This window comes from Armigeres subalbatus, chromosome 2, assembly GCF_024139115.2.
Source record: "Armigeres subalbatus isolate Guangzhou_Male chromosome 2, GZ_Asu_2, whole genome shotgun sequence".
NCBI classification, from domain to species: domain Eukaryota; kingdom Metazoa; phylum Arthropoda; class Insecta; order Diptera; family Culicidae; genus Armigeres; species Armigeres subalbatus.
The window spans coordinates 173475411-173497782 of NC_085140.1; the positions used below are offsets into that span (position 1 = coordinate 173475411).

Consider the following 22372-nt stretch of genomic DNA (forward strand, 5'->3'; position numbering starts at 1 on the left):
CTATTCAGAGTCCCGCCAGTAAACCTTCATAAAAAAAAAAAAAAAAAAAAAAAAACGATTTTCATGGGTGTTTCTACCTCACGCAACATGGCATCAGCTAGGTATATTATTTAATACCTAGCTGATGCCATATTAAAATTAGAAAAAATCTCAATCATATTGATAATATTCACATTTAAAAAAAGTGGTGATATTTCGTTGCTGGAAAACTCATGAGGCAAAATGCCTTTTCGCAGGCAGCTCAACGTACCATGCGTCGGCACATCAGCATTCTGGTATGGACAGTGCGTGGAGACGCGAGTACATTGTAGGGTAGTTAGGACGTTTTGCCTCGCCGAAATGTTAGATGTTTCATCAAAATGTGGAAAATTTAAGTTTTTCCTACATTCCTATCTATTATTTTGACACTTTTTTTTAATTTCACGTCTAGTTTTATCAAGGCTATCTCAAACATAGTAAATATAAGTGAATACCCGAGAGTCGTTTTGCCCCGGGGGGCCTTTTGGGGCCTCTTCCCCTAATTCTGACAAGGCATAGTACATATTTCTGTGTTGAGACAGACGTAGACCTAGTTAGTGCTACGTTATTGCTTGATGTTAAAGTGTTCGAAGTGAAATTGTGAAATAAAATTGTACAAACTCGTCTTATGACAAGTAAATACATTCCACCAAAAGCTTAAAATAATTTTCGTACCTATGTTCGAAGTTGTTGAAAAAACTCAAAGGAGCAGCCCCATCGGATTGTACACAAAGGTAACGTAGAACTACGTAGCTATACGAAATGAATGGTATTTGTCGTCATATTTTGTTTCAATTTATCAACATTGATATTTCACTCATTCGAAAATCTCAGTATAAACTCTTTCTTCCTCAGCCATGTGTTGCGACATTGCACTTTCTTCTTACACTTTCCACTTACACACTTCCTTGTTCTACACTTTCTCTAAATGTTCGCTTTTCTATCGAATGATAGGGACTCTATCCAACGCACTGAAACACTTCCTAGCACTGATTGGAATTTGAAGAGAAAGTTTCCAATGATTATCAGGTGGTATAAGAAGTTGATGTCTGTGCTAGGAAAGTGTATGGTGGGGTTAGTGCTTATTCATAGTTACTCGATTGCGTACCTAAAACGTAATGGGCGGGGCTGTCTGGGTTAACACACAATATCAGCTGTCAGATGCAAATGTTATACCATTTTTGATCTATCAGTCGTCGAAGCATGTCGATCAGTCGTCGATGGAATCGAATATTCGAATAGCAGCTTCCAGTTGGATGGACTTTAAGTCTCCAACCAAAAGGGATTAACACGACTCATCAGCAGCCGCATCGGTTTCCGCCTGGTGGAGGCAAACGTGTTCTCTATGGCGCCGGTGGAAAAGTGAGAGGAAGTTCAAGAATTGATTGCAAACAGTCCTTTTCAGGACTAAAACTATTCATCCAGGAAGGGGAATTGACCGTTGGGAAAAATATTAACCCAGTCTAATAGACTATTCGGCTGAAGTTTTCAAATTTTCTCCTTTTCGAGCACTAGCAACAGCTAAACGAAATTTTGCACTAAGGTGGCGCCTTCAACGACTTGGCTGTTTTTGACAAGATCCTTTGGTTTTGTTTCTGTTAGAGATTGGAAATTAAATCGATTTCCTTCAAAGTGCAAAACTTAATCGTTTGGCGATGGCAGAAAATTTCCCTTCAGCAGTAGAATGACAAGTGTGGAGGGAGATGATGCAATAAGTTTGTTCGAATGTATGGCATCAGTAGCAGTAACATAAAATTTCCTCATAAAATTATGATTTTGTTGCTGTTAGAGATTGAAAAGACGCAATATTGGAAATATTACGGTTCTTTGCAGGACCGTTATTTTACACAAGTGAAGGTAGATCCGAGATTTTTTTTTCAAGGTGCAAAATTCATCATTATTTTGGTGACAACAGAAAGTTGCCGTTCGGTAGCGCTCGTCGGAGTGATAATGCAATAAATTTGAATGGATGGAATCACTTACATAAACCAAGCTACCACAACAAACACCGATGCCACCGAAATTTTCGCAATTAACCCTTTCATTAAATTTGTTGCTTGACTAAGTGGTGCTGAAAAAATCGGAATGGTGAATATAGCAATAAAGCAATGATAATTTGATTGGATTCATGGTTTGCCCGGTGAAAAGCAATGTTTATCAATCAAGATAATGGTAAATGGGGTTAGGGACAAAAGGTCGAAAGACAAAAGGTCGAAAGGACAAAAGGTCGAAAGACAAAACGTCGAAAGACAAAAGGTCGAAGGGACAAATGGTCGAAAAGGACAAAAGGTCGAAAAGGACAAAAGGTCGAAAGGGACAAAAGGTCGAAAGGACAAAACGTCGAATGGGACAAATGATCGAAAGGGACAAAACGTCGAATGGGACAAAAGGCCGAAAGAAATAAAAAATCAATAAGATCAAAAGGTCAAAAGGCACAAAAGGTCAAAATAGACAAGAAACTGAAACAGGGAGAATCAATCCCGCACTAGAGTTGCCTTACACAATTGGCACAACTCTGCTTTTTTATTTTTTACAATTTTTAACAATTAAATAAAACTCATTCAATGAGTACAGATGGATGTTTGAGTTTTCAAAATGTCACTTCGTTCTCTCACAATAGCGCACGCCGCACATTAAATACACTGGCATGTATTAGGGTTCCCCTCAAACACACGCGATGAGACAATCTTGACGCGATTCTATTGCCTGGCAACTGCGATTCTGTCGCCGTTGGTATGGAAGCGTAAATGGAGCATTGCCAGCATCCACCGAACGATAGAATCGTGGCAACAAGCTGTCTTCGTCGCGGCGATCAAATCGCTTAGGCCTGGGGAAGCCTTTATACACCGGTGTATTTTTAATGCGCGCACTTGCGTGGCTGTTATTTGCACTCATTCCATGATTTTTTTTTCAATTGTTAAAAATAGTGGAAAATAAAAGAGCAATTTTTTAGGACAATTCTGTCTCACGTAATGAAAGTTTTATTCATTTCTTAAATTAGTAATCTTTTTTATCTCTAACAGAACTATCTAGATATTCATAATATTGCCCTAGCAGCACAGTTTGGACTTATTTGGTTGCAGCAACTCATATGTGACCAAAATCGGTTGTATATAAGTTACAGTAACTGTTGTGCTACATGTGTGTTGCTCGGGTGGTTTGTAGTAATTACTCCTTCTTTGAAAATTGCTCATTCTTCAACTTTGATTGATGAGATGAGTGTGTTATTTCTGCTTGAAAATAAATGCATTTAACAAATTCATTTAGAATACAACTTGTTCTTTATCGATGTTTTGTTCTTTTCGACCTTTTGTCCCTTTCGACCTTTTGTCCTTTTCGACCTTTTGTCCTTTCGACCTTCTGTCCCTTTCGACGTTTTGTCCTTTCGACCTTTTGTCTTTTCGACCTTTTGTCTTTCGACCTTTTGTCCTTTCGACCTTTTGTCTTTCGACCTTTTGTCATAGATTCCACCTTTAAAGGAGAAATAGTATCCCTCAATGCCTCAACCTGAGCCAGCGCCTACTTTGAAAAAAGGTATCACATCCACCATTGCCTTAATCTGGACGAGCGCCTACTTCAAAAGAAGGGGTCACACCCGCTATTTCCTTAATCCGAGCAAACGTCTCCCTTTAAAGAAGAAAGCACATTTACCAGAATCTATGACAAATTCAGATTAAGGCAATGGTGGATGTGATACCTTTTTTCAAAGTAGGCGCTGGCTCAGGTTGAGGCATTGAGGGATACTATTTCTCCTTTAAAGTTGGGGTTTCCTCGGAATATGGCAATGATGGATGTGAAGATTTCTTTAAAAGTAGACACTTGTCCGAATTAAGGCAAGGTAGATGTGATCCGTTCTTGAAAAGTAGACGCTTACCCGGAATAAGGGAATGTCGGATGTGAACCCTTTAAAGCAGGCACTTGCTCGGATTAGGGCAGTGGTGAATATGATTCAGTCTTGAAAATTAAGCGTTTTCCCGGATTAATGAAATGGCGGCCCGAGTAGCACACTTGTCATATACCAGTCACTGTGACTTATATGCCACCAAATCCAGTCACATTGGAGATGCTGCAACAAAATCAATCGGAATTGTGCTACTAGGGGGATGTTATACCTTCTTTTAAAGTAGATTCTCGCTCCTAAAATGGCAATGGATGATGTGATACCTTCTTCAAAAGTAGGCGCTGGCCCAAATTGAGATATTGGTGGATGTATTTTTTTCTTTAAAGGTAGTTGTTTGCTCAGAATATGGCAATGGAAGATGTGATCCCTTCTTCAAAAGTGGGCACTTGCCCGAATTAACCCAATGCTGGATTAAATTTATTCTTTAAAAGTAGGCGTTTGTTCGGAATAAGGCAATGGTGGATGTGATCCCTTCTTGAAAAGTAGACGCTTGCGCGGATTGAGGAAATGGCGGATGTGATCCCTTCTTTAAAAGTAGGCCCTGGCCTGAGTTGGTGCAATGGTGGATGTGATTGCTTCTTCAAAAGTAGGTGTTTGTCCAGAATAAGACAATGACGGATTTGACCCCTTCTTTGAGGGTGAGCCTTTGCCCAAAATTAGGCAATGGTGGATGCGATCCTTTCTTTAAAAGTAGGCGCTTGTCTGCACTAAGGTAATGGAAGTTAAGGCAATGGTGATGTACCTTCTTTAAAAGTAGGAATTAGCCCAGAATAGGACAATGGTGGATTTGATCCCTTCTTCAAAAGAAGGTGTTTGTCCGTCATCAAGCAACGCAAAATGAAATTCCTTTTTCGGAGGTTAATGTTTGCCTGGAATAAGTCTATGATTAATGTGTTCCTGTTCCTGTTCCTCGCAAATAGTTCTGCCGTTTCGTTTGTCCGCCCTTTCAAAAAATGTCTTCTTCAGTCTAAATTTATCAGAACGTATCCCCGATCCATTTCAACTATGTGAAACATTACATCGATTAACCCTACCTCTACCTCACTTTCTACCCCAAGCAGCACATGTCAGGCAAACCTGGTTGCAGCAACTCAATTGTGACTGAATCTGGTCATATGTAAGTTACTATAATCTACGTGTAACATGTGTGCTACTCGGGACCTACCTCACTAGTTTCACAGTTCCAAATTATGTCATATGTCCGTTATGACAAATGACCCACTCTTTTGTTGCAGTTCAAAATTATGCCAAATGTCCGTTATGTCAAATGGTCTTTATGCCAAATAACCTTATGCCAAATGGCGTTATGCCAAATGACCTTATGTCAAATGACCCAGACCCGCATTAGATACAATCCTTCAAAAACAGCGAAACTTTGATGATTGATATTCTATAGTTTCAAATTTTTTGTCCGGTTTTTTTAATTTTTCGAACGTATCGATACATCGGAATGTCCATGTTTCAACGTCGATATTTTTCGGCATCGACATTTCGACAATAAAAACATCGATCCGACAGTATCGATGTTTTTTTCTCAAAAACGCCCATTCCTATGCTGCGTAGAATCTTGTTCAAACTGAATATTAGATCCAAACCCGCAAGTTGCTTGATTTTGATGTCTGTGATTGCGATGCACGATTGGTTGGTTTACCTATTTCTCAATTTTTCAACAATTATCGATAATAAATAGTTAAAGGGCCAATTGGGCCTAAGTTATACTGCCGCTAACCGCAAGTCAGACTTATCTGGATATGGTGTCCATATACAGATGGGACTGACTTGCGGTTAGCGGCAGTATAGACCAAAGACAAAAGGGTGCCCACAACCGAACCTCCTACCCTACTGGTTACTTAATGCGAATGTTGGAAGAAAGAAAAGCGAAAACAATGTTCAACAAATATCCGGATAGAAGAGGCCGGCGAATTCATGGAAGGCCGCTAACACGCAGCCTACACGAATTTATCAGAGTGGATCCAGATTCAGCCACTAACATCGTTTTCCTTTCTGATCATTATTTCTAGTCAACCATACAAAGGAAGCAGTCTAGTCTAAGCTGAATTGATGTACCCCAGCAGCACAATTTGGTTGTGATAAAATTCCGTTCTATATAAGTCACGAAAACTGTTGTACCTCATGTGTGCTGGTCGGGTGTAGCAATGGTTTTCTATAAACCTAATTTTGTTACCATTTTGGTACACTGAATCCCATACTCACCAGCCTTTATCCTCCCTGTAACAGCATATTTCTCATTTGTTTCAAATCTCACTATTAGCCTCTTGTATATTATTCTTGTTGTGACGCACAATTGGCATACTATCGGTCCAACACAAGTTTTTCGACGTACCAACAACGGCGTCGTTCACGTTGAACACTGGGGTCGCTTTTTACGCGGATAGATGTATACGCCACATTTGCTATTTACGCGGATTTCGGGATTTACGCAATTGTTTTCACAAAAAGTTTGGGATTTACGCAATTTGGTTAAATGGTCGGGGAAACATGAAAACCCCCAAAAATCAATTTTCGATTGAGTTGTTTTTTTAAGCGGTTTTTGATATTTACACGGTTTTAATTTATGCGGCATGTATCCTAAACGGACATCAGTGTAGTCTTCTAATAAGTACTCACGAAATTTATTCACTGAACGAAGAGACCCAAAGTATATCATTAGAAACAGAAATACATGCATGCTGTCCAAGGTAAAAAATCATTCATATCTACAAATGTTTAGAAGGAGCCTGTAATGACCATAACTGTGATGCGAAAAAACTTATTTGGAATAAACTTTTCTCTAAAAACTCATGTTGCCCCCTATCAGTATCCACAGCAAGTCAGGCACTTCAATGCGTAACTTTATCTAATCGCTGGAAATCTACATCCCTTCAGAGAAGCAGTCATAGCGGTCATGCCCCAAACTACGTGATCGTAACCTTTGTATCGTCCATTGCAGGATTTCACGTCATATCTCGGATGGATGCCCAGACTGAGCTCATTCATTTAATTTTAATATGTGTTTATTGTTTCCAGTTCAGTTTACTCTTTGCCACTCTGCAACAGCGGCTTAAGTTCACCAAACTTCTCCAGAAAACAACATGCGGTTACACCGTGACCGTGCGCGTGATGTCTGGGTGCGCAATACCGCACACAAATGAACAGACGGGCACTTAATCTGTTGTGCCCGTTGGCTTGATGGTGTGACTGGGCAGGATTGTTATCAGTCCGGAAATATACACTCGACTTTACGTGCTGTCAATTGCAGCAATGGAAAATTTTGAGGATTGTTCGCACACATCGATTCGACAACAACAAAACTGGTTCCAACTGGACGGTGGGTTAGATACAACTGTTAAACTGTTTTTGAAAAGTACACCACGCTGTGCTGATTTTTTGGGGACTGATACAATAGTCTGGAAAACAAAACCATCCGTAAGATTCTTTATTTGGGCATGGTCAGAGCATCCCAAACTTAACCAACGCGAGACTTATCAAGTAATCCTTTAACTACACATGTTTTCATGGCCAGTGAAAACAATCAATTGGTAATATTTCAACATTCCCATTCGTCTATTCGAGAAAACAATAGGTTGTTCTTTTAAATTTAAATAAAGGATGAGAGATGAGAATCTCAAAAACATATACTCAAACATAAAACATAAAAATCTATTGAGTTTTTCCACAAATCAAAATAGGATTTCTGTTCTGGTTTCCTATATTGTTTGCATATTGTGAGCTTAACCCTAATATACTTACGCTAAATGAACTCTCCAAAGAAATTATAACGTATGAGCGGGTCGTATATTGAACGTAAAATGGAGTGGAGACTGCTTTAACAGACCCGCTCAAATGTAATAATCCATTGGGTGAGTAAATTCGAAGAACCCCTGCACAGTGGACAGCTTATTATTTTATTTTTATTTTTTTGGGATTAAGAAGCACACGTAATATGTATCTATAACATACTCACCTACCATAGCACGTAGCATCATTTTTATCGTCGGCTACGGCGGGCGAAAATGACTAACGGTGGCACACTGGTCTATTAACCCTCTAATGCCCAAGACCACGGTTTTGGTTGTGTACTTCCGAACCCACAGGTATATTATAATACAACAGAAGGTTATGGTGGTGAATAATACACTCTAAAATATTTAGGAAATTTCAATGTTTCAGCATTGAATAGGAATTTTCAAACTTTTAACATGTAGAAAAATTCAAAAAGATTATTAGATTCAATAAATTGTCTGAATGAATATAAAATTTTAGGAACAAAATTCTTAAAATTAAAATGTGAAATTGATGGAATTATGAATTAAAAGTTTTAATTATCCAAAACGAGCTTAGATAGATTTTTGAATTCAAAATAGTGATTTTGAGCGAAAACAAAAATGTGGGTCTAAAAGGGTGAATGATCGACTATGAAGTCCTAAATATTTCAACTGGTTAAGCTAATTTTGTTGAATTGGGGATATACACGCTAAAAATAAACTACTAAAAATTCATTCGAATCAGACACATTTTCATTAAAAATGGGACTAAAAACTGAAAATTTGAGTAAAAGATACTACTTCAATAAAATGATGACTGCGCTTAAACTAGGAATATGTTTAGTAAATTTGGTAGAAGTCAGATAGATAAGTAAATCTGTTTCCGTTTCTGTTTCTGTTCCAGCCGTATCCAAGAAAGATGGAAGGCCATGCTTAGCATTCACGAAACCATTATTTTCATCATATCTTTTACTCAAATTTTGAGTAGTCCCATGTTTAATGAAAATGAGTTCGACTTAATTTTGAGTGGTTAATTTTTAGCGTGAACAGAATATATATTGAAACCCATCTTACACCTGAGTTACGTAAAATACATGCAACCACAGTCAATCAATTTATTTGCTTCCAATATATAAAATACTTAAATACTTTGAATGTTGGTACAAATAATTCGTAATAACTTGGCAAGATAAAAATGTTGATAATGCCTCGGAGTCCAATGTTTCGCTCTTGATGATTCGTGACCCGCAGTTTGGGAAACAATGGGTTAGGTTATCTAGTTAATGTGTTGCCAGGGCAACATTGAGTGCCGTGTGTTATTGGACTGTTTTTTTTGCCAAATCATTGAATTTTGCCCGCGCAAATACTACCATACATACGGGCACATTATTGGGGACGTGTGCACGTCGTGTATTCGTGTATGATAAGAGTAAAATGAACTGATAGGAATATGATGGAACGGTTTTGCGCATCAATCTAAAGGCGAAAACAAATTATTTATAGACCATTATTAAACGCATGAAACATGAAAAAAAAAATCTGCTAATAAATGATGAATTTTTCGGAGTCTAGAAAGTTCGATTCGAATTTTCTTAAATAGATTCAATTCATACGCAGTCAAATAAAATTAGTTAAGATTGCGGTCCCACATCTAGAATAACATCGAACGAGAACAGATCCATAATATACAAAAGAACCCGTCACACATCAAACAAAGTTACGAGGAGAAAACAAAGTCAGCAAATAAACACCTCAAATAGGTACTGCTTTCGCGCACAATCATAACCGACTTGAAAGCGCGGTCCCACATGTGATAATGGAATCCCCCGAAACAAATTCCAACTGGCTTTGTTGATTTATGAAGCGCTGACCTTTCGAAGCAAACCTCGACCCCGACCCCAGAAGCAATGAGCAGGATGAAGAAGCATTCTGGTGGCTTGTCATAATTAGGGTGTTACAATTGATGGTAGAATTAAAATCTCAACATTGCGTTATGTTCTTGAATGATGTGGAAAACGAATATAAAATTTGGATGTAGAAGACGAATGAACAAGGAATTGTATGGTTCTCAATAGCGATCAGTCTGCAAAAGACAAAATGTTAAGCGCAGCGAGCATGGTAAATCGATCAGGTGGAAGATGATTGGCGGACCCTCCGTAGACCAAACCATTATACCTATAAGTTTGTGTGGAGACGCAGAGGTAAACACGGTCTTCAAAACATGTGGCATGCATGTGGTCACGCATTGCGCGAAAACGTGGGCACACGAACAACACGTGTTCCGTCGTTTCCTCTAAACTTGCGCACACTGGCGAGGCCGAGCAAGCCAGCTGCGTTACCTGCACTGTGATTTTGCAGCACGCTTAAACGCCGGGCACTTCGAACCCCCCATGAGGTGCTTGCTGTTCACAGCTTTGCTGGAACAAATCAGACAATTGGGAGGGTTCGTGCAGCATTATGCCTTATGTCCCTCCAATCCGCAGCGTCGGCAGAGATTGCCTCTGTCAGGGCCTTTGCAGTCCCATTGCTTGTGCCCTGGTTCCAGGTACTTGAAGCAAACTTCGGGTTGTTCGTATATGCTCACAGGGCACACCGACCATCCCACCTTGACGCTCCCTAACTTGACTACCTTGAAGGCGTCCGCTGCAGATAGCTGAACCAATGCTACCTGCGTCCCTGCCGGACCTTTCCGTAGCCGAACGGCTGCGGTGGGCGTCTCCACTTCACACTGTCGCCGCAGTGCCGTGAAGAGCTCTTCGACTTCGGTGATCTCGTCCAGGTCTTTAACCCTTAGATTCACCTCCGTCGTGAGTGCCCTCACCTTGGAGACGGTCTAGGACTTCCTCCGCCAACTTCTTGTAGGCGGCGCCCTTTTGCGAGACGCCCCGCTTCAGCTCGAGGATCATCTCGCCCATCCGGGTACGTCATATTCGACGTACGTCGGCGCCGAGTTCACCGAGCTTGACGTCACTCCTCATCGCCTTTAAGACGTCCGAGTACTTAGCCTTATCCATCTTGATGACTAGGGCATCGCCCCTGGAGCGATTGGCGCCTACCCTAGACTTCTTACTACCCTCATTCGCCTGGGTCTTCTGTTCGGCCCTTGACGTCTTCGGTTTCCTCTTGTTCTTGACCAGGGTCCAGGAGGCGTCATCCCCCTCTATTTCCCTGGTCTGGGGCGGCTGAGAGTTCTCAGCCTGCCGTAACCCCTTACCACCGTCTTTCCCGGGTGGACGAACCTTTCCAGGTCCTTCCCCCCCCCCCCTGTGCGTGTATGTGGATGTGCGCAGAAAATCTAACTCACTTTTCATTTGTCATAAGACGAGTTTGTACAATCCCATTGAATTCCACCACTTAATTGTATCTTGACAGATACGTATTTCGACCTCAACAGTAAGGCCGTCTTCAGTGTCTCGTACTTGACTCGACTTTTCATGAATATTCGTGAATAATTCTGTTGTTTACTCCTCTCCCTCTTCGGGAATGTGAGATCAATTTCAATGAAGGAAGAAAGTAAAAAAAAGAAATGAAAAATCATTATCTTTATCCAGTGCTGCCGAATATTTACAACCCTGGCACTATGGTCCATGATACAGTTTTATACGGAAAGATGCATTTTACGCCAAAACTATATTTTTTAGAAAAAAAATGTTGTTCTACAAAGTTGTTTGGAAGAGTAAAGCCATCATCATGATGCTATCAAAGAATAGGGAATTTTACGAAAAACTGACATGTAATATCATACAAAGTTGATGCGCAGCTTATTCCAATAACTTTTGCTAAAAACTTTTTCTGTAGCTCTTAAGTTAGCTGATGTAGAGCAATTTCACCTACTTAGATTAGGATGTACCTCAAAAACTTGTTTTATTACGGATTTTTTTGGAATTTTTTTTTTATATGTCTTTATTGGGGAGACTTTCAGCCCGAGGCTGGCTCGTCTCCGTTTGGAAGATTCATTTTCGGGTGGCTTTTAGAAAAAATATAAATGAATTTCGATAGTCCAGTTCGGTGAGTGTAGCAAAACACCCGCCTTAAAAGCCGCAAAAGTCTTCATAAGGAGGTATTTAAGAAAAATAAAAAAAATACAATAAGTACATAAAAAATATTGTTTTTTGAGGGACACCCTAATCCTAATAAGTAAAATTGCTATAAATCAGTCAGCTCAAGAGCTACAGAAAAAGTTTATATAGCAAAGTTGTTTGGGATAAGCGCTACAATTTTGTAAAACATTTTATGTCAATACTCTGCATAATATTTTTCTTTCTCATGTGTATTGAATTTTCAATAACTCTATAACAAGGGCCCAGAACAACTTTGTAGAACAAAATTTTTTTCTTTAAAGTATAGTTTTGGCCGACAATTCATCTTTTGTCATAAGCCTTGCAATGGGATGATAATAATAAATCGAATAAAAAGTGTTTAGGCTGTAGATTTTTTTTCCACGAACGTCACGCGTATTTTACTACAATAACATCGTCTAAATGTTTTTCCGTTGTCGAACTTTATATCAATTCATTCAAATAAATATGACATTGATCAAATTGGCAAAACTTTAGATAAAATACAACCTATCTCCAATTTTTGACATTCATTCATTCATTTATTTAGTCTACATCTAAACAGATAACACTGAATCAACAATTTGACGCCACAACACACGGTTCGAGACCGCATCTCTCCATCCTTGAAAACGCCCCACGCTCGCCAAGTCGTTTTGCACCTGGTCTGCCCATCTCGCTCGCTGCGCTCCACGCCGTCTCGTACCTTCCGGATCGGAAGCGAACACCATCTTTGCAGGGTTGCTGTCCGGCATTCTTGCAACATGTCCTGCTCATCATACTCTTCCGGCTTTAGCTACCTTCTGGATACTGGGTTCGCCGTAGAGTTGGGCGAGCTCGTGGTTCATTCTTCGCCACCACACACCGTCTTCTTGCACACCGCCAAAGATGGTCCTAAGCCCCCGTCTCTCGAATACTCCGAGTCTTGCAAGTCCTACTCGAGCATTGTCCATGTTTCATGTCCGTAGAGGACAACCGGTCTTATTAGCGTCTTGTACATGACACATTTGGTGCGGTGGCGAATCTTTTTTGATCGCAGTTTCTTCTGGAGCCCGTAGTAGGCCCGACTTCCACAGATGATGCGCCTTCGTATTTCACGGCTAACATTGTAATCAGCCGTTAGCAAGAATCCGAGGTAGACGAATTCATCGACCACCCCGAAGGTATCCCCGTCTATCGTAGCACTGCTTCCCAGGCCACCAGTCCAACATTTGTTGCTTCACGTTTCAGGCGGGTGTACAATACTGCCACCTTTGCAAATGTTCGGCCGACAATGTCCACGTCATCCGCGAAACATTCAAATTGACTGGATCTGTTGAAAATCGTACCCCAGCTGTTACACCCGGCTCTCCGCATGACACCTTCTAGCGCAAGGTTGAACAACAGGCACGAAAGTCCATCACCTTGTCTTAGTCCCTGGCGCGATTCGAACGAACTGGAGTGTTTGCCCGAAATCTTCACACAGTTTTGCACACCATCCACCGTTGCTTTGATCAGTCTGGTAAGCTTCCCAGGGAAGCTGTTCTCGTACATAATTTTCCATAGCTCTACGCGGTCTATACTGTCGTATCCCGCCTTGAAATCAACGAACAGATGGTGCGTTGGGACCTGGTATTCACGGCATTTTTGAAGGATTTGCCGTACAGTAAAGATCTGGTCCGTTGTCGGGCGGCCGTCAACGAATGTTTTGACATACAAAGAATATGAGTTGCTCTTTAAAATGCAGTGTAAACATTTTTTTTTTTTTTTTGGTTTGCCGTTAATTTCAGAGAACCACGATTATAACTTTTGATCAGCAAAAGATCTTCTTCTTCTTCTATGGCTCTACATTCCAACTGGAACTTGGCTTGCTTTTCAACTTACTTTTCTATTAGCATTTCCACAGTTATTAATTGAAAGTTTTCTATGCCCGCCATTGCATGAGTATGTTCTCTTGTGAGGCAAGTACAATGGATACACTAGTATGCCCAGGAATTCAAGAATGTTTCCACCTGAAACCATCCTGAACCAGACCGAGAATTGAACCCGCCATCTCCGGATTGGCAATCCTACGCCTTTGTACGCAAGGCTAACTGGAGACCACTATCAGCAAAAGATATTGAGCATATTTATACATCAAAAGTTCCATTTTTTGAGCTCTAAAAGTCACCTGAAAACGACTATTCCAAAAAATCTAAAACAAAAATAGTAGATCAAATATTAATGCGCTGCGCGTTAATTTTGTAGAACATTACATGTGGAGACGAGCCAGCTTTGGGCTGAAAGTCTCCTAAATAAAAATTGAAAAAAAAACATGTCATGTAAGTATTCCGCAAAACAAAAAAAAATGTTTTTTTATATTTGGCCATCCTATTTTTTTGGCAACACCATTATTACTACCCAAGTAACACCGAAAACATCATTATTAACTAAGATCTAATAATGATGTTGAATAAAGGTCGGGAAAATGAAATTCAAAACATGTTATGTTCAAGGAAAGCTATGATAAGGTTTTGCAAAACATACAGCAATTTGATCAGAGAAGAAGTTTCATACTACATTCTCACAACTTGCTGATAACATGTCAATTTTTGACATTTGTTTGGTTTTTTGAGATGTTTCGTTTTACATTCTCACAACATAAAACAGAAGATTTTACGAACAATGTCATAACATGTTCATTTTTAGAAATTTGTTTTGTCAGAATATATACCGCAATGATAGAAGTTTAACGTAATTTCAACATCTTTTAAGATCAATGTTATGAACGTTCTTCATCGACCCTGTTGTTTATCGACAACTTGCCATATTGTTTTTCTTTTGCAGATTCGAGAATTTGTATACAAATCAATTTCAAAATTATGCTTTGGCATAGTTCTATTTTTCTCCAATCAATAGCGCATGAATTTAGGAGAAGTAAAATGAAAAGTTAGCCAATGAAACATGAGCCGCATATAATGTTTCGACCGAGACTTCGAAACAAATTTGATTTATTTATTCTGTTTGTATATGTTCATTAATATTATTAAAATGGTGTTCATCATTTCATGCATGCTTGTTTTCATTCGTTTTTTGCATAAAATTTATTTCTTTGAACGTGTTGGTCAGCATTTTTGTTTTGGTATTCAATTTGACAGAACCATGTTGAAAGTCGGTTACTGAAAACATCCTTAGTACTTAAGTTTAGTCTTGTGAATGTGCAATCAAAAATAAGGTTGCAACTGAAAGATGTTGAAAATATCGATAATTTTTGCGCTGTTTGGGTCGTGTGAAAGTAATCAAAGCAGTTTTTGATACCAAAACGTAACATACTATATGTTCGAAAGATGTATTTTTTACACTCATATATGTATACAACAAACCGTGTTACTTGGGTAAAGATCTACAGCTGCTTAGAAGCTCTTTTCGGTACTCAAAGCTTCAATATCCGTTTAATTCAAACCATTACACCTCTCGGGAGGTCAACAGATTGGTAAGATAGCTTTGAGGTATTTTGGGAAATCCAAACTGTCTTTGAGATCGGAATTTGAGATCTACAGCTGTATGTCCTATTGTTACGGTGGTTAAAATAGTCCATTCTTGTTATAATAGCATCGGAAAGAGCTATAGATCCGCTAAAACTTTTCTAACTAACTTACCACATCAAAGGCGAGCAAAAGTCAAGGATAGCCAATCCGGAAAACATCAACGTAAGCTTCTTGATATGAGCAACAACGAAGAGCCACCAAAATATCAATCAATACAATCGTGGAACTTCGCCAGCAGTCAAAGACATTCATCGCGGACTGGACTGGAGTCACAGTTTTCCAGCAAACTTTTGCTTGCCTAGCAGCAGGATTATCTCCACAATTCAGCATCCGAGAAGGATTCTCATCATCATCCGAGAGGAATAACCAACAGAATTTGAGAGGAATTCTCATTGGAAGCTCTGAAGAATTTCTTTCAGAATCATAGAACTATTCCAACTGGAATCCAAAATCACTGTCAAATAATACATCAGAAAACAACAATATCCATGGTTGTTTTAACTTTCGAAAATGCTACGAAACTACTTTATCGATTATACAAGCAGTTCTCAACCTGGGGTACATGTACCCCTGGGGGTACCTTCGCTGGCTCCAGGGGGTACCTCGAACAAAAATGCGTAATGGCGGATGTATTACAATTCCAATGGAAACTTATTCAAACAAAATTAAATTTTCTTATTCCAAAACTTTGTATTGTAGAGTAGAGTGGGGCAAGAGTACGCACTTAGTTTTCAATCGATCATGTGGCCCTTATGAAGCAAGCTTCTGCATATCAAATCAGTGTCGATGATTCATATACTCTTCCTTTATGTCACCCAGTGAAAAAAATATTGAAATTATTGAGATTCGTTTTAGTAGAACCCTTATTTCAAGACAAGTGAAAAACGCACTCTTACCCCACCGGTGGGGTAAAAGTGCGCATCGGGTGGGGTAAGAGTACGCATTTATCCAATCATGTGCTTTGAGTATATATTAACACAAATAAGAGTTATTAACATTTAATTGATGTTTACTGAGCATATATTAGGGAATGTTAAAAGATTACGTAACTCTTAAAGGGGAGGGTCCTAAAATGTGCACTTTCATACGAAAACCATTGTTTTATATATATACAAAAAACTACAGAGGTAAAAATATATATCAGGTTTCGCGTGGCGTATACAAAGGCATTTTCCTTAAAGAAAGTCCACCAATCACGTAACGTAAAACTTGGCAATTCCATCACCCCCCCCTATCTTACACTGTTTGTATGAATATTCTAGAAATTATATGGATTATCACACATCTCGCTACCCCTCCCAGCTAAACGTTGCGTAATTTATGAATGTTTCTTTTGATTAAATGAAATTATCATTTAGATGAAATTGTGTTTTCGTACTATGTTTAGGTGTACAACAAGTTCTAATACATTATTTCGCTTAAGTGCTTTGTTCGCTAAGTCCTTTCTAACACCGAATTACTTCAACTTATCCTAAAATATAGTGATAATTTCGAATTCTGTCCCTTTTTTCTTAGTTGTGGATCTTTACGCTTTGGAAGAAGTCTTATTTCGGCCGGAGATACGGGTTTGACATCATAACTCGAAGATTCAAATGCGTACTCTTGCCCCACCGGTTCCTGCGTACTTTTACCCCACCCCACAAAATTATTCAAGTAATGGTTTTGACTTCTTGGAAAACCAACCGGATTGGTGTTCTGTACCATAAAGTACTCTATACAAGAGGTTATCGAAATGGTATAATGTTCACCTGATTGAACGTATATATGGTAATGAAATACTAGTTGCGGAAACCCAATTATTTATACTCCATATCTCTCTTGTTGTTTTTTCAAATCGTTTACAATTACACATGATGATAGTTGGCCAGAATACCTGTCAAACTGATGCAGTGTTGCTTGTTTATCTTTTTTTTATTACTTCAAAAAATCGAAAACGTACTCTTACCCCACGCGCAGTCTTGCCCCACTCTACTCTACATAATATGCATGGCGGTCAGTAGTTCAAAGACTTTTGAATCCTGTCTACCCCAAGCAGTGCAGTGTATGAAGGGCTGTGAGACAAAAGATCATAAGGACAAAACGTCGAATGAACAAATTTTAAAAATCTTCAATGAGACAAAATATTAAATAATATGCTTCCGAACTAAAATAAAAAACCTAAGCATCAAAAGGCTCCTTCCGTAGCATCTCCTTTCAATAAGCTCGAAAGGGTACTGCCAAGGCTGTAAGTCTCGGAAGCCCCCTTCCAACAGGTTCGGAAGCCTCCTTATAAGAGGCTCGGAAGCCTCCTTATAAGAGGCTCGGAAGCCTCCTTTCAAGAGCCTCGGAAACTTCCTTTCAAGAGGCTCGGAAACTTCCTTTCAAGAGGCTCAGAAGCCTCCTTTTAAGCGGCTCGGTAGATTCCTTTCAAGAGGTTCGGAAGCCTCCTTCCAACAGGCTCGAGAGCCTTCTTTCAAAAGGCTCGAAAGCCTCCTTCCAAAAGTCTCGGAAGCCTCCTTCCAAGAGGCTCTTAAGCCTCTTTCCAAGAGGCTCGGAAGCCTCCTTTCAAGAGGCTCGGAAGCCTCCTTCCAAGAGGCTCGGGAGCCTCCTTCCAAGAGGCTCGGGAGCCTCCTTCCAAGAGGCTCGGGAGCCTCCTTCCAAGAGGCTCGGGAGCCTCCTTCCAAGAGGCTCGGAAGCCTCCTTCCAAGAGGCTCGGAAGCCTTCTTCCAAGAGGCTCGGAAGCCTCCCCCCAAGAGGCTCGGAAGCCTCCCTCCAAGAGGCTCGGAAGCATCCCTCCAAGAGGCTTGGAAGCCTCCTTCCAAGAGGCTCGGAAGCCTCCTTCCAAGAGGCTCGGAAGCCTCCTTCCAAGAGGCTCAGAAGTCTCCTTCCAAGAGGCTCGGAAGCCTTCTTCCAAGAAGCTCGGAAGCCTCCTTCCAAGAGGCTTGGAATCCTCCTTCCAATAGGCTTGGAAGCCTCCTTCCAAGAGGCTCGGAAGCCTCCATCCAAGAGGCTCAGAAGCCTCCTTCCAAGAGGCTCGGAAGCCTCCTTTCAAGAGGCTTGGAAGCCTTCTTTCAAGAGACTTGGAAGCCTCCTTTCAAGAGGCTTGGAAGCCTCCTTTCAAGAGGCTTGGAAGCCTCCTTTCAAGAGGCTCGGAAGCCTCCTTCCAAAGGGCTCGGAAGCCTCCTGCCAACGGGCTTGGAAGCCTGCTTCCAAGAGGCGTGGAAGCCTCCTTCCAAGAGGCTCGGAAGCCTCCTTCCAAGAGGCTCAGGCCTCCTTCCAAGAGGCTCGGAAGCCTCCTTCCAAGAGGCTCTGGAAGCCTCCTTCCAAGAGGCTGGAAGCCTCCTTCCAAGAGGCTCGGAAGCCTCCTTCCAAGAGGCCTGGAAGCCTCCTTCCACGAGGCTCGGAAGCCTCCTTCCAAGAGGCTCGGAAGCCTCCTTCCAAGAGGCTCGGAAGCCTTCTTCCAAGAGGCTCGGAAGCCTTCTTCCAAGAGGCTCGGAACAGAAGCCTCCTTCCAAGAGGCTCAGAACGAACGCCTTCTTCCAAGAGGCTCGGAAGGCTCCTTCCAAGAGGCTCGGAAGCCTTCTTCCAAGAGGCTCGGAAGCCTTCTTCCAAGAGGCTCGGAAGCCTCCTTCTAAGAGGCTAGGAAGCGTCCTTTCAAAAGCATCGGAAACCTTTTTTCGAAATGCTCGGAAACCTCTTTTCAAGACGCTCGGAAGCCACAATGATCCATCGGAGATTCTGAAACTCCCTATCAAGAGGCTCGTAGGTCGTAATCCTAGTGAAGTATAAAACCTATTCGAATCAGAAAGGATCAAGGAATAATGAAAACTTCAGACAATTTCCAGTTTTGTGGTTTGTTTTTAATATGTCTTATGAAATACGCTTATTTTCATTTACAGTGAAAATAAAATAGGGGGTACCTCAATGAAAGCATAAGTTAGAAAGGGTACCTCTCAAGAAAAAGGTTGAGAACCACTGGATTATACGATGACATCAACAAAAAAGTAAAAATGACAGAAAAGGAATCGAATTAGTGACACGTGGAGTGAGAGTCATCCATATTACCACTGCTCCATGCCCACTTCGTGTAGGTCGAATGATTTATGTTGATTAGTTTATGCAGTTTTTCCATATTATGAAATGATTGTCGAAAGAACGGAGTTCAGTGCGTGATTTCTCTTGTTTCGGACGATTATCAGAACGATCGCACGATCGGCCGAAACATTGTGTTCTGCATTGCGCGGCTGGTAATAAAGTTAATCAGTTCAGTGCGTGATTTCCCATGTTTCGGACAGCAGAACGATCGCGCGACTGCGCTCAATACTTGGTGGCGTGATGGAAAATGGAATGGAAAATAAGATACCCCTCCAGAGAAGAAATTTTTTTCGAAAAAAATGTTCAAAGACCCCCTTCCCGACCAATTTTCTGGCTACGCCACTGCATTAAAGTATTAATAAAATAATTCAGACAATTTTCAGTTATCTTGAGTATCCCCATTCACTTTACACTCGGCAATAGCAGCCCCACGTGGCAGAGAGTGAGTAAGATCTTTTAAAACAATTTTTTGAATTGGAGCATGTTAAACAAATGTCGTGCTTAGCATAAACTTTCAGGACACATTACTCAGGTTGCAAACAAGTTTGTCAAAAACCACATATTGGGCATATAAAAAGTGATTTCTTGTTAAGATAGAGAATATAAATTAGATGGTTAGGAAAACATGTCAAATAATCCGGCGTTAACGTAAGCTAATAAAAAAATGCGTAGCCACTGAATTCAAAAGTTATAGCGAAAATGATGTTTCCATCCACAGAAATGTGTGTATTGGCGAAATAAGAGAAAGACCGTACGTTTACTAAGAGAAAAAATCATACCAAGGTAGGGTTAAATTTCATTTATTTTTTTCTATCTACTTATAGTTTCACAGCTTTTAAAGCATCAACTGATAAGCTATAGATTTTCACCTAATATCAAATTATAAATTAATTTTGATTGGAGGCAAAGGTCACATGTTATTAATTTTATTGAAGACGGAGACAAGCCAGCCTCGGGCTGAAAGTCTCCCTAATAAAGACAATAAAAAAAAATTATTGAATAATATTTAGTTTCTGCTTGTTCACAATGTAAGGGAACTTTTAATGTTAACTGGTTGGTGATTCACAGTAATGATGATTTTGTAAAAACCCTAAGCTAGGTTCGTCGCATTTGTGACAAAGCCATAAATTGCTTTGCGTATCAATTGAAACGCATATGGAGGTTCAGAGAATAGCGACGACGGGCCACAATCAGCGATCACCTGCAAACACCGACAAAACCACGCGAACATGACCTTCTTGTTGCCGACAACTGATAACAGCAATCCAAACACTCCAAAATACCATCTATAAAATGCTGGAAATCAGGATCTCCCGTTAGCCTTGCGAGCATAGACGTGGGATTGCCAATTCGGAGATGGCGAGATGGCGTTTCTTGAACTGGTTCAGGATACTTTCGACTGCCTGAGCATAGTATGTTTATATCCATTATGTTTGCCATACAAGATACATATTCATGCAATGGCCTTGCTGGCCATTACTATCAATTAATAACTGTGAAAATGCTGGAAAAACACGAAGTTGAAAAGCAGGCCAAGCTCCAGTTGAAGCATAGAGCCTTGAAGAAAAAGAAAATGCTTAAATTCTGATGCAAAATCTGTTATGTATTTCGTCAGCATTCTAGCTGCTACTTAATTGCGAGAAATGACGGTTTTGGTTGTTATCAACGATATTTGAAGTAATCTACCTCACAGAACACTAATATGGATACTGATAATAAAGCACCGAAAAATAGCGATAAAATAAGCAGAATCAGACATAAACAATAACAGCGACTTCCCAATCGTGAACACTTTGTGGGAGGTCGAGGATCCGGTGGCTGCAGTTCGTCACTTGACTTTGAACATTTTAAATCATTTGAAATCAACACTGATAAGAGAAATCAGAAATATCTATCAGTAACTGACTTACCAAAACACGGTCACCCGACCGGAAATGCCCATTTTTCCGTTCAGATTTTTTCCACTGATTATCACAACACCACTGAACAGTTTGTAGTTGATTAATTCACGCGAATGCAGCACCGTTGACCTCCGACCGGTTCGAAATGAATCACGCTACTCATTACACGCATGGTGCATCATGAAGACATGTCAACTGCAGCGGCCGCCCGATTGAGTTTTGCCACACGCGCTGATTTGAGGATGAGATCAACTAAAAATTGAATGACTTTTTTCCGCCAGTAATGGTATGCGATATTACCAATATTGATTTGTTCTAAAATTATGTGAGTATTTTTAACAGCGTCTCATGGAAATACTTCATTAGCAACAGATAATTAAGCTCAAGTAAATAAAAGATTCGACAGATGTTCATGTTTCATCAAGTGTTGCAGTGAAGGAAAAAAGCACTCCATGTTTTCTTTTGTTTTGGAAAGACCTGCACACTTAGAAATACAAATTGGAATAACAATTACATATAATCAAATTGTTTCAAATAGTTTTTTTGTCTTTCAAAAATATCACCATTGTAAGATATGTCAATATGTATTGCATTTTTTATTAATTTATCATCTGTGTTTTAAAAATTATACAATTTTTTCTTACCAATAAAAATAAATTGAATTGAATACCCTTAATCGGCAGTCCAAACGCCGAAAGCATTCGCCGCGAAACAAAGCGGGAATGGAAAACCATAGGAAATAAAAATAAAATGCGATCACGATCCCACGCGAATGCGCTGAGAAAGAAAAGGCAGCCAGCGAGCCCAAAGGTATTGTACGCAACGAGAGTAAAACCTAAATGCACGAAAAGGAACAAACGCCTTGTCGCTTTGCGTGGCAAGTAGGTACTTCTAGCTGAAACAGAAGGTGCAGAGGACAGTTCGGTACCACCCCCTGGCGGGTTTTCATCATTCTAAATAAAACATCGTGTTTGTGGCGACTCGTACAGCACATTTGAAGCATAGATGGACGATGTCATAAATTGGATATGTTACATATCATGAATTACGACAGAAATTTCCTACCTAATGGTAATTCATATGCGAAAAATGGTAATTTATTTGAAAAAAAAACAACAAATAACATATCTAATCATTCTGTATTGCGTCT

General features: G+C 40.1%; 1 protein-coding gene across 2 annotated transcripts in view; it reads right to left on the reverse strand.

Moving 5' to 3' along the window:
• Nucleotides 1-21369, reverse strand: part of LOC134211216 (transcription factor btd-like) — a 109635-nt gene extending 88266 nt beyond the window's left edge. The window contains exons 1-2 of one of the 2 annotated variants that reach the window (XM_062687906.1): nt 6850-7275; nt 6134-6333 (exon numbers count right to left, since the gene is read on the reverse strand). The gene's annotated coding sequence lies outside the window, so the exon portion shown is untranslated. Of the gene's footprint in view, nt 1-6133; nt 6334-6849; nt 7276-21231 lie in introns of those variants that run through there. The other variant, XM_062687905.1, reaches the window with a different exon arrangement.
• Between the last annotated feature and the right edge of the window lie 1003 nt (nt 21370-22372).